Source organism: Corvus moneduloides, chromosome 11 (genome assembly GCF_009650955.1).
Source record: "Corvus moneduloides isolate bCorMon1 chromosome 11, bCorMon1.pri, whole genome shotgun sequence".
Taxonomy (NCBI): Eukaryota; Metazoa; Chordata; class Aves; order Passeriformes; family Corvidae; genus Corvus; species Corvus moneduloides.
The window spans coordinates 2,517,165-2,533,601 of NC_045486.1; the positions used below are offsets into that span (position 1 = coordinate 2,517,165).

A 16,437-nucleotide genomic window follows, 5' to 3' on the forward strand; every position below is an offset into this window, starting at 1 on the left:
ATTGATAGGGTTGCATGAAATTTACAGTAAAAAGCAACCCAGCAAATTAACTACTTGGGATGCAAATTTTGGATAGCTCCTGTTTTTCTCTGTTCACTATATTCATGTTTTAGGTGGCGTTTGAAGGAATTATTTAAAGCAGGGATGTAGTTGAATGACAACACAAAATAGCCTCTGTTACTACTGTTACCATGTTTACAATCCATGTAATGCTACTTTTTTTTCTACTGAATTGTTTTCTTCCTAATTGTGAGTTTCCCTGATTGGCTGGGTCTGTTCCACTTGGGATGAAATAGAAGAAGATGCATTGTGTGATAGATTTAACAACCTGTGGGAGGCAGGGGTGAGGTCCCTTCTACAAGCCAGGCAGACAGGACATTATTGTCTTTTCTGTGGTTTGTTTTCATTTCTTTTCATTTCAAGTGAATACCTCTGGAGGATGAAGGATGGGTCACTTCCCTGACTTGCTTTCCTGCCTAAATCAGGGAGAGGATTAATGGGAATTAGTGAGAATTCAGAGGGCCATGGAGATGTTGGACAGGATTCTCTTCCCAGGATTTTGGTCTGGTGAACCTACTTCCTCCTTCAGGTCTCTTCCTTTAATAGGAATATCAAACAAAGGGTTTTGAATGACCCAAGTGTGTGACTTTTATTTTTGCTTGGTTAGTGCTTGGAAGTGCTCAAGGCCGGGTTGGATGGGGCTTGGAGAAACCTGGGATAGTGGGAGGTGGCAGGGGGTTGGAATGACATGAACTTTGGGGAGCCTTCCAACCTGAAGCATTCCATGATTCCATGGTTATGTTATGAGCTGAGAGCTGGAAGCCAGCAGGAATTTGCTGTTGGCACTGGAGGGGTGGGAAGCAGCCAGGCACCCCTGGCATGAAGGACATCAGCACCCCGAAGCCAGGTAGGACATGAGAGCTCAGCTGGAAAAGCTGCACCAGAATCCCAAAGCTTTAAAATCCATTTAGTGGCAACTTCAAAATGTTTTGCATCAACTCCTTTTCTTCCTACCTAAATGTGAACACATCCAGATCAATCACCGAGCTCGAAAATCTTCCTGGTTCTTTTGTGAACATCCTGCTTTGTTATTCTTTTCATTTGTCTTGCACGGAACAAGCCAGCACCAAGAAAATAACTTATTGTGCATGATCAGAAAGACCTTTCTTCCCTTGCTTTTCAAACAGCAGCACACAGAAATTGAATGTTGTCTGTACACAGAGCTGCTGTTTTCCATATATAACCAAGGTGTCACACAGCTCATTATTTCAGGGAAAAAATCTGTGTCAACAACCAAGGCTTGTGGCTGTCACTGGGTTTATTAAAAGCAAAAATATTTGATCTCTTGAAGAAAGAAAACAAATCAGGTCCTGGATTTTAGGTTTTCTTTTCTGCACTTGGTCTTCTTGAAAAGCATCAAAAAGTGAAAAATCTAAGGTGACATCCTACGTTCTTGTGGCCCCTAATAGCTAGTCACTCCACCAATTTTTCTAAGTTTATCTTTAATCTACTATTCCCAAACTAATTAGGGACTGAATGTCTTTGGACTGATTTTCATTTTGTCTTGAGTTATTGTGACATCTTTACTACAAATCCTTTCTCAGTCTAATTAAATTCCTGCAGCATAAATGTCATTATTCATATCATCACCTGTGCTAGCCTGACTTTGCCTCAGTCTCCTGATGACTGTGCCCTGTGGACTGACTCCCTTCCTTCCTTCCTTTTTCATATCTGAAAAGTTTGGCTTGAAGTAAGAACATCTCAAGGCTTAGCACAGACAGGGAATCCATTAATATCTAGGAATTCAAATTGATGGGGTTTCATTAGAAAAATCCAATAGTTGTGCTGTTATATTAGTTTTCAGAAGAATATTTCAAAACTCATTTAAAACTTTTCTTTTTATCCTCAGAAATCATTCCTGGGTGTGAAGAATTCTAATAATGTGAGGATTAGAAATAATCTCCGTTTATAGGGCAAATTTTTCCAATCCAATCATTGATGCAGGTGGAAGAGAGAGTCACTCAAAAATGTGTCTGGGACAGCAAAGGGCTGCCAAAAATCAGTGTTCCTGTCTTCAACCCAAGAGGATCCTCTGGACAGGAACCCATCCCAGGAATGGTGGGAGCCCAGCACAGGAGCAGAAGGTGAGTCCTTCTTTCCTTAGCAGGAAAACCTAAAAGAATTACCATGGGAAAAAAACCCATTATATGACAATTTCATAATCCATCCATTAGTTATACATTGTCTTGATAACTTTTTGTTAATCATGACTTCAATAATGAACTTTCTTATCTCTAAATCCACCAGTCAGTAATACAGAGATTTTCTGCATGGTGCAGGTGAATTACCTGTTGAGGGAGGTGTATTAGGAGTAAATCAACAGACTGACTCCTAGCCTAAAAAATTGATTAATTTATTAAGGTGAAGTTCAGATCTTTGATCTCGCAAGGTTTTGATGAGCATTAATGCAGCTCCGGACACCCAGAACAATCTATTAATTTAATAGGCAGTGAGAGCTGGAGACTGATTGCCAAAATCACAGCAGAAAAGCTGAATTTTGGGTTGCAGATACAGAGAACTGGGTCAGATTCTGGCACAACTGCAGAGAACTGTGTACAAAAATTGTGCTCTTAAATCCTTGATGAACTAAAAAGGAGAATAAAAAACTATTCAAGAAGGGTGAGGCCCTTGTAATTTTGAGTCAAATAAAATAATCCTAAATTGTTCACAAGCACCCTGGAGTTTAGGCAAGCCTAGGTAAGAATAGGAAGGCCTCCATCAGCCCCTTGGGAAGCCACAGGAGCATCATGGGCTGTGTTGGGATGACACAAATGATGAAGGCTCTGCAGGCTTCAAATCCAAGCAGTGCTGCTGCTGTGAAATCCCTCTTCCCACCCTGAATCTGCTGAGACAAACCCCTGCCAACCATCCCATCCCCAAAGGGATGCTCCAGGAGCTGGCTGGGCTGGCCCCAGCCCTGCAGGCAGAGCCTGTGCCTTTGGAGCACCCCGTCACTGATGCCCAGGAGCTCTCCAAAGGCTCCTTCCACTGCCAAATGCCTTTGGAGAACCCTGTGGCAATGCCCAGGAGCTCTCCAGAGGCTCATTCCATGGCCAAGTTAATGCCCTGAAGAAAGTGCACTTCAGTAATTAAATTTCTCTGATGCAAGTGCTACATTCCACATTTTTTCTCTTGTGCTCTTCCTTGTATTTGGACTATCCTTGTAAAAGCCCCCCTTCCACAGCTTCCTTGGTGCTCCCCGAATTTTGTAGGTGAGCCCTGGATGCTGTTCCATCCTCTGCCGCCTTGACACCCAGAGGTAGAGGGCTGAGTCGTGCTCTGAGCCTGGCCCTGAGCTGCCAGGGCAGGCAGACGGCCCCAGCACACCCACTCACCCCAGAAATCCTCTGCTCTGCTTTGAAACATGGTGCAGGGGCTTATCTGCTAAATAAAATCTAAATGAGAAATGTTGATACTTAATGAAATATAAGTTTGAGGATTTCACAAAAGAAATCTGCTGTTGCTGCTTTAATTTATTAGGGGAGAATTATGTGCAGATGGTATATACAGAGTTATTTCCTGACTGTACTCCGAAGTAAGTTGATTTGTGGTTTAATGACTTTTATCAAAATGAAATAAGCGTTTGATCTTTGGATTTGATCTGGCTATATCTGCAGCTGCTACACCACTACAGCAATTACTTCCAAACTGGGCTTTTTGCCCAGGCAAATGGAGTTCGTCCTTGTTTCATGTCTCATTGACTGTCCTGATAATACACGCAGTGCTACTGTAGGTTTTTTCTTCCTCTAAATTTGATAGGTGTGAAAGTAAGAGAGTAATTCCCTTTTTATTTTAGTATCAGTGTTGTTTTATTATAATCTGTTCGCTACTCTGGTTAATTTTATCTCGAAGCTGCTCCTAACTAAAATTCAATACAAGAATGTGTAATTTTCTCCACATAATCCTGCTATGCCCCTCCATAGAGGAACAAGAAATTCATTTATGAATTCTAAATCTCAGGCCCCTCGTGGTAATCTTCACATCTGTCCATGTGGTTTAGGGGTGAGTTTGTAGTGATATGTTGTGCACCCACGCTGGACTAAATCCACTCCTAATGGATTTCAGTGGAAGGCAATGGAGTTGTACTTGGAATCAATTTACCCCCATGTATCCATCTCTGAAACAGTGGGGTTTTTTGCTGTTTGCTAATTAATTCCTGTCAGATTGAAGCTGTTAAGGTGAGCAATTCTTTTTCCAGGACGATACTTCATTATTTACTGTTCATGACAAAATTTGTCCAAGTTCAGCCTCAAAAACTCCTGGTGGGAGATGGTTGTTAAAATTAAGAGTTCTTAGGGCTTGGTGCTGCCAGCTGTGACTTCCTGAGGAGCTCCAGCTGCATTTTGGGCAGGGTGTGGGAGCCAGGAGCTGCTGAGGTGGCTGGCAGCCAGTTCACCTGGGGCACAGCAGCAGGAGGGAGCCACAGGTTTGTGCTGCATTCCCTGGATCAGGCCACGCTGGATGAAGATGTTCTGGAAGCAGCCTTGGTTTGGAGCCAGCAGGTCTGAAATCTGCCAATTCACAATGGTAAGGAGAAGCAGTCAGAAGGAATTCTAAAACAAGTGAAAGATCTTTGTTCTCCCCCTTTTTACAGTCACTTTGGGATACGGCGCTCCACGCTTTGCGTGGCTGGAAGGTAGATTTTAAATTGTCTCTGGTTTTGGCTGGATATTTCCTAGAGATAAGCAATAAAAATGGCAAGAACTGGGAAGTGACTGGTGGATGAGTTGCCTGGAGATTTGCAGTGCTACCAGAAGCTCTGTGAGAAGGCGGCTCAGCCTCGGAGCCGGGGAAGGTTTTCCTGTGCCAGGGTTGCTGCTGCATCTTTAGCAAATCAAACTACTTGCACAGTACTTGCTCCTTAATCCAGGAAAATTAAACCACCAGCCATAGCTACATTGTCCAGCCATCTGCTCTCCCAGGTGCTCCCATGCCTGATCAGAGATGAGGGGATGTGACCTAGAATCCCACTGCAGAGCTGGGATCATTCCCAGCACAGTCCCAGCCTTCAATCTTCTGCATGACATCAGATGAAGTAAACATCAAGATTTGATGTGAGAGCATATGTCCATTGCATAATTCATTAGAGTTCTTCTCCACAACTATTTTTAATACTTTTCAATCAGAAGTAGAGAGTGAGGATTATTCAGGAAAAGAAAAAGATAAGAAAATAATGGGTGGGGGGGGGGGGGGGGGGAGGGCAGTGCTTAGAAACATATCTAGGTACTTCTGGGACTGAGATCTGGCCATTCAGCTGTGTGTGTTCGGTTTTTAAATAACTATTTCTGTCCTGGACAATTCCACAGTCACTCATGACAGCCTGGCTGTGGGATGGTGTAAATACAACAGCAGAACAGGAAACCTGCTCCTTTTTCACTCAGCAGTGCTGCTAAAACCGCTGTCAGGCCAGACACCACCTCACAGCCATTTCAGACTCTATCACTCCATCACCTTGAATGTGGTTATTCCCGATTTCCAAACACAAAACACATCCAAAACCATTTCCCCTCTGTTTTGCAAAGCACCCACTGAGTGTTGGTGGGACACAGCGAGCAGAGCTGGTGGTTTCCCTGCTCAGGTTGTGCAAAATGCCTCATAACTGCAAATCATCACAGCTGTCACAGCTTCTTCTCATGTGTCAGCAGGCTGTGAGCTGCATCCAGGTTGTGCGAACACCTGGGATGTTCCTGGCTTCTCAAAATAAGGCAGCATCTGCGCCCTTTGCTGAGCCTTATTTCACCCCACACATGCAGGATGAGCAGGTTTGCTGTAAGAAGGTGAGGACAAAAATCCTAACAAAACCCCAAGCCCCACATCGTACAGCGTGAGTCACAGACAAGAAATGGAAGGAGGAGTTATTTTGAGGCTTTTCCATCTTCCTTATTGCTAGGAGACAGTTCCCGGGCACGCAGAGCTCGTCAGCTCCCACAGCTGCCGCGTTGGTGCCGCGGCGTCCAGGGCGATTCACGGAGCAGCTTTGAGTGAGACAAGGAGGAGGAAATTGGGATGGGAGCTTCTTTTCTTTTTCCAGCCTTTCTGAGACAAGTGCAGAGTGCAGTGGAGGCAGCTGCAGGTGCCAAGGGGAGCATCGTGCCTGAAACGTCATCTCGGGCTGACCTCGGTCACTCAGCTTTCATGGGCTGCTCTCTGCACAGAGTGGGGTGATGATGGAGTGACACCACATTTGGGCCAAATCTGTAGTGCTTGGGAAGGTGCACAAATGCACCATTGCCAGCCAAGTCTGAGCTTGTCCCTGATGATCAGTCCGTGCTCACCATCACCTGCCAGCTCCCGAGTACCACAAGGGCAGCCCTCAGGCAGCACATGAACAGCGCCAGCCTCACCACCTGTGACCCCAGTGTTTAAAATTCTCAGTTCTGAGTAAAAGTTATTCACTGGACCCTCGGTTTTCATAAGGCACCTGAAGGAGGAGCTGATTGAGGCTGGGGTTGTAAACGGACAGATCTCCTGGGGTTGTGTCATGGGTGGGCAGAGCCTGGATAAAACCAAAGCTGTCATGAGAACATGGGAATCTGTCATCCAGAAGGGAGTTGCTGAGACAACTGTGGAAGATCTCACACTGTATTTTTCACACTAATGCCAGATGGCCAGGAATGGGATCCCCCACGTTCTCCTCCCAGTCTGAGAAGACAAGAAAATAAACAAGGGAAATGTCTGTGCTGATGGCATCTGTTGGCTCCCTCATAAGGTGAGTCACTGCTTTTGATTGCTGAAATAATTAGAATTTCTTTCTAATTGGATTCCATGTTAACCCTTCTTGCACCACAGATCCCAATTGTCCTTTTAGGTCCTGGCAGGGAGGTAGAACTGCAGGATCTTTAAGGTCTCTCCCAACCTGAACCATGCTGGGATTCTGTGATTTTAGGGAAAATGAGACTTGGCAGCAATTCCAGGCAAGTGAATTTTATACCAGTTGGGCTGCTGGTGTGGAACCCCATCCCTCTGCTGCTCCCATCATCTACAGGAGCATCCTGGGGATCATCGAGACTCAGTTTCCTTCCAGCTACAGGACAAGAATGCCAGGAATTATAGGAGAGGAAACACAGGGCAGAAATCTGTGGAAATATTTGGGCGTGGGGTTTTGTTCCGGAGGTGCTTGACACATACAGCCCATGCTCCCTGTGATCCCTGCACTCCTGCCACACATATGTGCACATACATGTATTTTGAAACTCTTCTGTGCAGTATTTCCTACCTGGCTGGTGCACCGAAGCCATTTTTTTCCTTAGCAAATAAGAGAAATAGCTGGGTAAGTATAAATGTGTTTCTTAAGAGCCTTGTTTGTGACAAAATTGCCAAGTAAATCTTCACACGACATCGGGCTGTGAGTATTCGAGTCACATTTGGACAGCAGCGCCCACTGCACGCAGCTTTCATTACAATATTTCTCTCAAGCCCAGCCTCTCTCATGTTTTTTCTGAACATTGTTTAAAGAACTGATGAAAGGGCTGAAAACTTTTCAAACTTTCCTTTTCTTGGGTCTCTTCAGCTCAGCCTTTCATCACTCAGTCAATAAACAGGGGAGGACTCTTCTGAACTGCAGTGGGAGCGAGGAGGAGAAGGAGAAATTAATGATATCACCAAATTGAAACTCTTTCAAGTTCCCTTTAATTGCAGAGGGCACGGGGAGCTCATTCAGTTTTAATTCCCTGATCTCTTGCTGTCCCCAAGGGACCAATCTGCCTCTCCTCCCACAGCACACACGATTTTCCCCGGGGCGGGTGCCTGGCTCCTTGCTCAGGGCTCCTCTGCTGTGCAGAGCCCTTCCCAGTGGGATTTTGGCAGTGGAACAGCAGTCACAGCTGCCCTCTGTGGTGGCCACGCTGCCTTTGGGCACACACAGGGCTGATCCTGCTCCTTCAGGCACCTGGTGCCCATTTGGTGCCTCCCCTGCCCATCTGTGAGCTGGGGATCACAGAATGCCACGATGATTTGGGTTGGAAGGACCTTAAAGCCCATCCAGTGCCACCCCTGCCACAGGCAGGGACACCTCCCACTGTCCCAGGCTGCTCCAAGCCCCAATGTCCAGCCTGGCCTTGGGCACTGCCAGGGATCCAGGGGCAGCCCCAGCTGCTCTGGGCAAGTGAGTGTCACATATCCAAACACTCCAAGGTTAAAAGAGAAAACAATAAAACCCCCAAGAATGTCCAAAAATTGCTGCTGTCCACCAAGGAGCTTCAGCTGAAGACACCAGGCATTCCCTGGCTGTCTTTGTCTCATGGGAAATATCAGTGCAAGGGGCTGAAAACTGCTCAAAGAGCCGTTCCCACCGTGGAAAAGCCTGAGGATTATCATCACAACAGGTCCCTGGGCAGAAACATGAAGCATAAAGCTTTAAATTCAAGTCACACTGATAAGAATAACAAATAAAGAGACCAAATTCCCTTAAAAAATGGGATTACAGAGGCCGTGGGGAAGAAATATTTTAAAGGAAGTTAAAGAGAAGTTAATCTGCTTTTATGTAATTTGTTTTCCTATTCTTCCCAAACTGGCTTGCTTTGGAGACAGCTGCTTTCAAGGTTTACAGCCGTGCATATGGTTGGGAGGGCTGGAATTGGCAGCCCTGGGCCTGACAGAATAATGTCTTGCTGGAAAAATGGCTGGGTAGATAATTTACAGATGATACGACCACATCAAACCCAGTGAAACACAACCCATTCATTTTTACAGCCTCCAGATTGCTGCCTGTTGTGATCCGTCCCTCCCGATGGCTCCCCTGTCATGCAGCCCTTCTCCTCCCCTCCCACTGCTCCCACGGGGCAGGATCCCATGGAAATCCTCATTCCTGCAAGGTTGGACATGGATGGGAGCCACAGCACCAGCAGGGCTCTGCACATCCGAGCGTGCTGGGTGCCCAGGGTCTGTCACACATCGCCCGTTCCTCTCCCAGCCTTCTGGGCTCCCAGCCCTGAGGGATTTCCTGGGATCTGGGCAGCCCAGCAGCTCTCAGACATCCAGCTTTCCAAGCTGTCCTTGCTCCAAAAGGAGCCAAACAGCCCTTGGTTCCCAGATTTCCCAATTGTCTGGGTTGGAACCCAAACTGCCTAAGGTGAAGGCAAGCACAAAACCAGTGGTAAAACAGAGCTTGGGAACACCAACAGTGTTTAACCTTCTGCAGATACTCTTGCAGATATTCCCTGTTGGAAACTGGTCTGGAAAAAGTTGCCTTTCAGAAAACAAGTGCTTTTCTGAATGCACTGTGATTTTAAATCTGGGCAGAACTTCTTTGTGCTGTTTTTCTCCCTCCATTTTTCTCAATGGGGGAAATGACAGTAAAAAGGGAGAGTGGGAACCATGGAATGCAGACATGGAATCTGGAAAAATCTGGCTTTTTCTAAAACTGGAAATATTTCACCTTCAAGTAAATGGCTTTCTATACAAATATCCACTTATTGTGAACATACCAGTTGTTATTTTCTCCTTGGAAAAAAAACAAAAGGGTTTTGTTAAGCCTTCTGTTCTTCCCCCAGAAAGCAGAAATGTGGCAAAGCCCAAGGACGCTGAGGTGATTCATGGTGTGGCTCACGGGGATCTCTGTTCATTCCTGGGATCACAGAGGAGGCTTCCTTGAAAATGCTCCTGTTGCCCTTGAGGTGGGCTGTAAAATCCATCCTGCTCCTGTGTGCTGAGAATTGTCTCTGTTGGAGGAACAAATGCCGGCCCCGGCCTGAGGCTCACTCGTGTTCTGCCCTGGGGCTGAGGGTTTGCAGGGCTCAGCTCTCCCCAGCCCCTCCTGGCTTTATCCCTGTGTCTGCTCCCTCTCATGCAGGGAATTCAGCAGGAGCTGCTTTGATGGGATATGTTCTCCCAGGTTGGAGAGGGTCCCAGCTCGGGTTGATCTCTCCAGCTGCAGAGTCCCAGACTGGGCTGGCAGATGAGGAGATGGCTCCAGGGTTGCAGTGAGTGTAAAAACTGCCGTGCCACTTCCCAGCCACGGTGTCAGGGCTTTCCTGGAGTGTAAACCAGAGCTTTGGGAGTGCTGCTGAGGGATGCTCAAGCTAACCAGGCTCTGCCCTGCTGCTGGAGCTCCTCCTGAACATGAGCTATGTTGCCAGGACAGGGTGTGAAGCATCTACAGCTCTTGGCTCGTGCACAGCGTGGGATTACTCTGAGTTTACACCAGACTCTCTCTTTGTAGCTGGAAGTGAATGATTTGCTCCTTGGTGGTGCAGAAAGGTCTGCATGCTCCTGCACTGTGGGACAGCTTGGGCTTCTCCATGGGATGGAAGCTGCCTGCTTTATCCCTGCTCGACAGACACAGAGCACCTTCAAGGTGGCCCAGAGGATGTGGGATTAGGGAAATCTCCAACTGTTGTAAGAAAAATATTCATCCCTTTTTCTTTTTTGTTGTTCTCACTTGCAGCACCACTAGCTGCAGCTGGACCAGGAGTGGGGTTTGGAGGGAGACAAGGCCAGGCTGCTCTGCCCCAACAAGGGCAAATTTCAGATTTTGGTTACTCTGTCCTGGTACGAGTTCGTTGTACAAGGGTGGAATGAATATTCAGAAATGTGGAAACACTGTTGTTACACTGAGGTACCTCCAGCCCCACCAGCTGCCTGAGGAGTGCAGGAAAGCATTGCCCAGATGTGGGCAGCTGTGTGGGCATGGAAACAGAAGGAAATTGCAGCCATGGATTACTGCGGACAGGTTATTTCTGTGTAGACAGGGGCAGTGCTGGGTGTAGACTTGAACCAAGTTTTGCACCACTCTGAACTCAGTGGGATGAAACTATTTTATAGCAGAGACTGAAAATTTGGGTGGGAAAAGGTGTGGTTGAAGTCCCTAGAGCCTGGTGTCCATTCCCTGTGTCACTGATGTGTCGGGCCATGGTTTTGAGTTCCACTTCCTCTGTTTTCTCTGTTTAAACCACTGGGAACAAGGATTAGTGTTTGAGATTTTAATATTCAAGGATAGATTAAGACAACAGCAGCCTGATGTAAGATGACCATTAAATACCAAATGCTATCAAAATATCCAGCAGCATCAAATCAAGTCCTAAATCCTAAAAGCTTTATATTTTCTCCCCAATAATTACACCAGAGTATCACCTTTGGAGCTGTGTTGTTCTTTGTTCAGCAATAAATGAGCAATTCCCGGGTACATCAGCTGGAGAAATCCCAGCTGGGGTAGTCCTGGCCCTCCCTTGGGCACGCCCTGAGTGAAAGGCAGATTCTCGTGGCTGAATTACAGAGCCACTAAACAAAATGGAAATGTTGATGTTCATTATTGATTTTATCCTTTGCTGCTCTGGAATGGTGCTAGTGGGAGCTGTTGTAATCAGATTACCTTAAAACTTACTTACAGAATGAAGTGCTTAATTTATCCCCTGTTTTTCCTTTCCCAAAGCGATACAACATGAAGGGATCAGCTGTGCTTCTTGTAGAAGCAGCCCTTCTCTTTCTGGTTTTCTCACTGTGTTTGTGCAATTCACTTTTTATCACTCTGAAAATCTTTTTTAAAAACATTTTGCATTTGTTATATCTCCTCGAGTAATCACTCATATTGGTTATGGAACAGAATAGACTGTGATTGTTGAAGATATAACTGCAAAATGTTTCCAATTTCTGGGAATATCTATTGAAAACTACACTTACTAAACATCCATCTCCAGCTCCCTGTGCTGTCAGGTCACAGCTCCATGTCTCTACAGCCTGGATGTCTTTGGGATTCAAGTCAGCCAGGCTGATTCCAGTTTAACTGAGGATCTGGGAAGTGCTGCGTTTTGAATGATATATCCTCTCATAATCTGGGAGGTTAAATGGTTTTTCTGATTTGATTCTTTACTGCCTTCCCCATTTCACATCAGAAGAAATCGGCTGTGAAATGACAGCAAATGCAAGTGGCACATTTGTGGGCCCGCCCTTGGCTCGCCGAGCGACTGCAGCGAGCACAGGGAAGGAGGAATTGGGCTTTAATTGCCCCTCATTAGTTATATGCCATGGGCAATATGAGAGGCAGTTTCAGTGGGCAAAGTGTCTGAGAAATCCAGCCCCTGTTATCCCAAGCTGGTTGTGGAGCTGGAAGTGGCTCTGGCTCAAGGCACCACAGTGCCAAGTTCCTGCCACGTCCATGGCCGAGCAGCTCAGCTTGGGAAAAAGGACCCTGCAAGCTGTGCCCCTTGGCTGGGCTCAGGGAGGCTGGATGAGCATGATCAGAGAATCCCAGAATGGTTTGAGTTTGGAGGGACCCTAAAGCCCATCCAATCCCACCCTCCTGCCATGGGCAGGGACACCTCCCACTGTCCCAGGCTGCTCCAAGCCCCAGTGTCCAGCCTGGCCTTGGACACTGCCAGGGATCCAGGGGCAGCCCCAGCTGCTCTGGGCACCCTGTGCCAGGGCCTGCCCACCCTCCCAGGGAAGGATTCCTTCCCAGTATCCCGTCTTACCCTGCCCTCTGGCAGTGGGAAGCCATTTCCCCTTGTCCTGGCACTGCAGGTTCTTGTCCCCAGTCCCTCTCCAGCTCTCCTGGAGCCCCTTTAGGCCCTGGAAGGAGCTCTAAGGTCTCTCTGGAGCCTTCTCCAGGCTGAACCACCTTGTTCTTGCCATGTTCTGTGCTCACATTCCTGTGGAATCTGGCTCTCCGTCCTCTTAAGCCCCTGGTGGGTACCTGATCCTGAGGGAAACACTCAGACCAGGCCATCTCCTTGGAAAAACATGGAATCATGGAATTGTTTAGGTTGGAAAAGATCTTTAAGATCATTGAGTGCAACCACAAACGAGCACTGCTACAACTGTGCTGCCATCCAGGGATGATCCGACTGTGGCCCTGCTGGGATCCGCTCCAAGGGCTGCTCAGCAGGGGAACCTGCCTTCCAAAGGAACAAGGCTTTCAACCTGTGGATTTATCACATTTAACCCTCTCCTTGCTCTGTCCTGCCCGCATGCCCTGCCATTCCTTGGCAGCGAGCAGCTCTGATCCCAGCTCTTGCCATCATTCCTGCCCCTGGCCACCACTTTGGAAGGAGGATGGAGGTTTTTGTGGCTTAGCAGATGGCAGCAAATCTTGATACCTGCATTTCATAGCCTGGCTTGTGGGGTTAGAGTGATGTATTTACTCCAGCACCTAAACTCAATGAATTACATCCAGCCCTGCAAATGGTCATAAATATGATAGTCTGTGTGAGCTGAGGTAATTGCCTGCTTTATATATGTGTTTATCTTCCCTGCATTGCATACACAATGTGCATCATGTCAGGGAGATGACAAAGAGCAGCCATAATGCTCCTCAACTGCATATTTCTCCTTAGTTTATGGCTGAGGCTCGGAGTTATCTTATGCAGAGTTGGCTGCAGTGGTTTAATATAAATTAACATACTTAGAAAATGTCAAGGAGCATTAATTGACGATTTCAGAGGCCTACCTTGCTAAATACCAGTTCAGTTCTGAAGCCTGTCTCTGCAAGCTTAATATATGGAAAATAATGCTTATTCATGGATGGCTTATGTAACTTGGCATTAATTATGTGGCAGCGAGTGCTGCCTGTCACAGATGGTCTTTCTATAAAACCAGGTGCCAAAAATAAAGTTTCAAGCCCCACGAGGGAACTTCTGGGCTGGGTACTCATCACTTTGGAAAACCAGGGCACATCATCCTGTGTGGAAATACCGACTTACTAACCTAATTCTGGACCCACTTTTGGCAGAGAATTGGCCTATATAAAAATATTTCACATCAGCACCTTCTCCTGCACCTCGAACGAGGGGATCTACGGCAGGAGCCTGGTGTGTCCCCAGCCCAGCACTCCCCTACCACTTCTCACCTGGCAAATGGAGATGACCCTGAACATTCCCGTTGATAAAAGGTGAAACAAGCCGAGGTTTTTATCTGAACAATTAGCACAGTGGTGGTGGTTGCTTTGCCTGTCTCCCAGCCTGAGCTGTGTCACAGCTGGGAGCAGCTGGCTGGTGTGGAGGTGCTCAGCTGAATGCTAATTGTTGATTAATATAGCCCTGGGTTATAAAAGCCCAGTTTCTCTCTGTAGTGTTTTTCCCCTTGTACCAGGAAGGTGCTGCTGTCTCTCCAGGGTTTCCTGCTCCTCATTGCAGCCGGGAGCATGGCCAGCTCCACGGCTCCTGGGAACTTCCCTGCCTCCCTAAACAAAGTTAAGCAAGGCTGAAAGATGAGATTTGAAGGCATTTATTGATTTTGCTTTAATATTCTGTTATTTCTTTCCCATCAATCCACTATTTTCTTTATGCAGTGCATATGTGGTGCTGCAAGGATATTCCCAGAATATGATGCACATAACATTATCTCATATGTGAGCACATGGCTATCAAATGAAAGCTGGCCTGTAAATCACTGAAAATCAGGAACGGAAACACCATCTAGGCAGCTGCACTCTGAGCCATCCCTGCTCTGCTCCCAAGCTGGAGTGGGGAGGGCAGCCCTTCCTGAGCACGGAGGGCTGGGTTTCCTTGGCATCAGTGGATGCTGCAGTGTTTGGGGCCCCAGAGCTCTGCAGTGATGGGTTTCTATGGCAACTGGCTGGTAAAGCCAGGGGTGGGGGGGATCTGCCCTGTGCCCCCAGCTTTTACCTAGTTGAGTTTTTTAGTTTTCCAAATAGACCCTTCTTTCATGATTTCCCGCTTATTTTTTGCATTGCTGCTGTTGAAATAGTTTCTGTAAGTCCCTAAGTCCTCCCAGGAGATCAGGGCAAAACTGAGCCTAGAAATGCTCTCCTGGACTGACAGCAAGTGCTTATTGCTCTGACCCCCCCTGCCCTCCTCTTCCAGCCTGCTTTTCCATCCCCTGCTCCTCCCATCCCTGTGGGGATACAACCTCTCTCTTCCAATCCCAGGCTGGTTTGGGTTTGGCTCATCCCTGCCACAGGCAGGGACACCTCCCACTGTCCCTCCTCCCACTATCCCAGGCTGCTCCAAGCCCTGTCCAGCCTGGCCTTGGACACTGCCAGGGATGGGGCATCCACCATTTCCCTGGACAGCCCATTCCAATGCCTGACCACCCCTGTGGTGATCTCCCATGTCAACCTAACAGGGTCCATTTCTAAATACAATCCCAGGGATCATTTAGTCTTAAACCTAAAAAAAATATATATAAAAAATTGCTTTAACCCATCTGTAAAGTGACTGTTTCAAATGAAATGCTGTGATAAACCCAGAGGAAGTGTGATTGAGAAGAGGTGAGAGGAGCTTGCCCTGGGAACAGGGCGATAAGGAATTCCCTGCCATGGTGGTGCCATTGTTCCTCTGTGTCACCCCAAACGTCCCCACTGGCACTGGGGCAGTTGCTGCTGTTCTTGTGAACCTTTCAAATGTGTCTCTCCCCTTCTGTGTGAGACCCTCCTCCAAGATCTTACCTGTGGCAATGACAGAATTCAGCTCAGCTCTCAGGAACTGAGGAAAACTGTCCTGACCTTTGTTCCCAGGGATGCTGCTCAGGGAAGGTGTCTCCGCTGGAGTCACCCTGGACGTTGCAGAGAGCACAGCCTGTCCCTGGTGGGGTGCTTGACCATGAAATTGTCCATGAAATGGGAATCTATTGTTTATCATGCTAATTAGTAACCCCAAAAGTTTATTTAAAGGTCACTGGAAAGCCATGAGAAATATCTTAGATGTGAAAGGAAGAAAAGTCAAGAAGCCATAGGGGGTTTGGGTTATTCAGTAGAATGTTATTGCTAATGTTTAAGATACTTTCTGAGATGTGCATTAAATTAATAAGGGAGATGAAGGAATACTTTAATATAACTTAGTGTGGAAGTAGCTCTCAGAATTTATTTTATTCATAGATTTTTGCATCAAAGGTCCTATAATGATTAATTTTCAAACTTGCAGGTTTAAACAGCAAAATAAGAAATAATAGCTCCAAAGCTGCTTTGAAATACTTAATAAAATGGTGTTCTTTAAAGCACTAAATGGCTGCCTAATGCCACTAGCACTTCAAAGAACAGTTTTCTTTGCAATATTTCTATTCAGTTTTCTGCACTCTGCAAAGCTGACTCACTGTACAGGGCATGGAAATATTTTCAAATGGGCAAAATCAAGGTATTGTTATATTCCAACAAAAGCCTGGGCTGAGAAACTGCACTGAGTGCTTGGTAGGGCAGGAGTTAATTTGATGGTGCAGAAGGTTCCTCGGCCTTCCAGATTCCAGGAGAAACTCAAAATATAATCAGTAGGAAAGGGATGTTGTTATTCTGAGGGATATTTGATGTGGGGCTGCTGCAGAAGCACAGAGGAACAGAAACAGCCCCAAATCCAAATAGTTTTTGTAGGAAAATTCATGTCTTTCCATGGACAAAAAGCATCTTCATGTCAAACCTAAGGGGTGTTAAAGCAGAGGTTCCAACCTGGAGAGTGCCCAAGTTTCCCCTTAATGGTCTTGGAGGGAGAAAAG

General features: G+C 46.7%; 1 long non-coding RNA gene across 1 annotated transcript in view; it reads left to right on the forward strand.

Annotated features, from left to right (window-relative positions):
• Positions 1 to 16,437, forward strand: part of LOC116449454 — a 129,364-nt gene that overhangs the window by 78,493 nt on the left and 34,434 nt on the right. Inside the window, exons 6-7 of the long non-coding RNA XR_004242387.1 lie at positions 1,910 to 2,144; positions 6,665 to 6,769. This is a non-coding gene — a long non-coding RNA (uncharacterized LOC116449454). The remainder of the gene's footprint in view (positions 1 to 1,909; positions 2,145 to 6,664; positions 6,770 to 16,437) is intronic.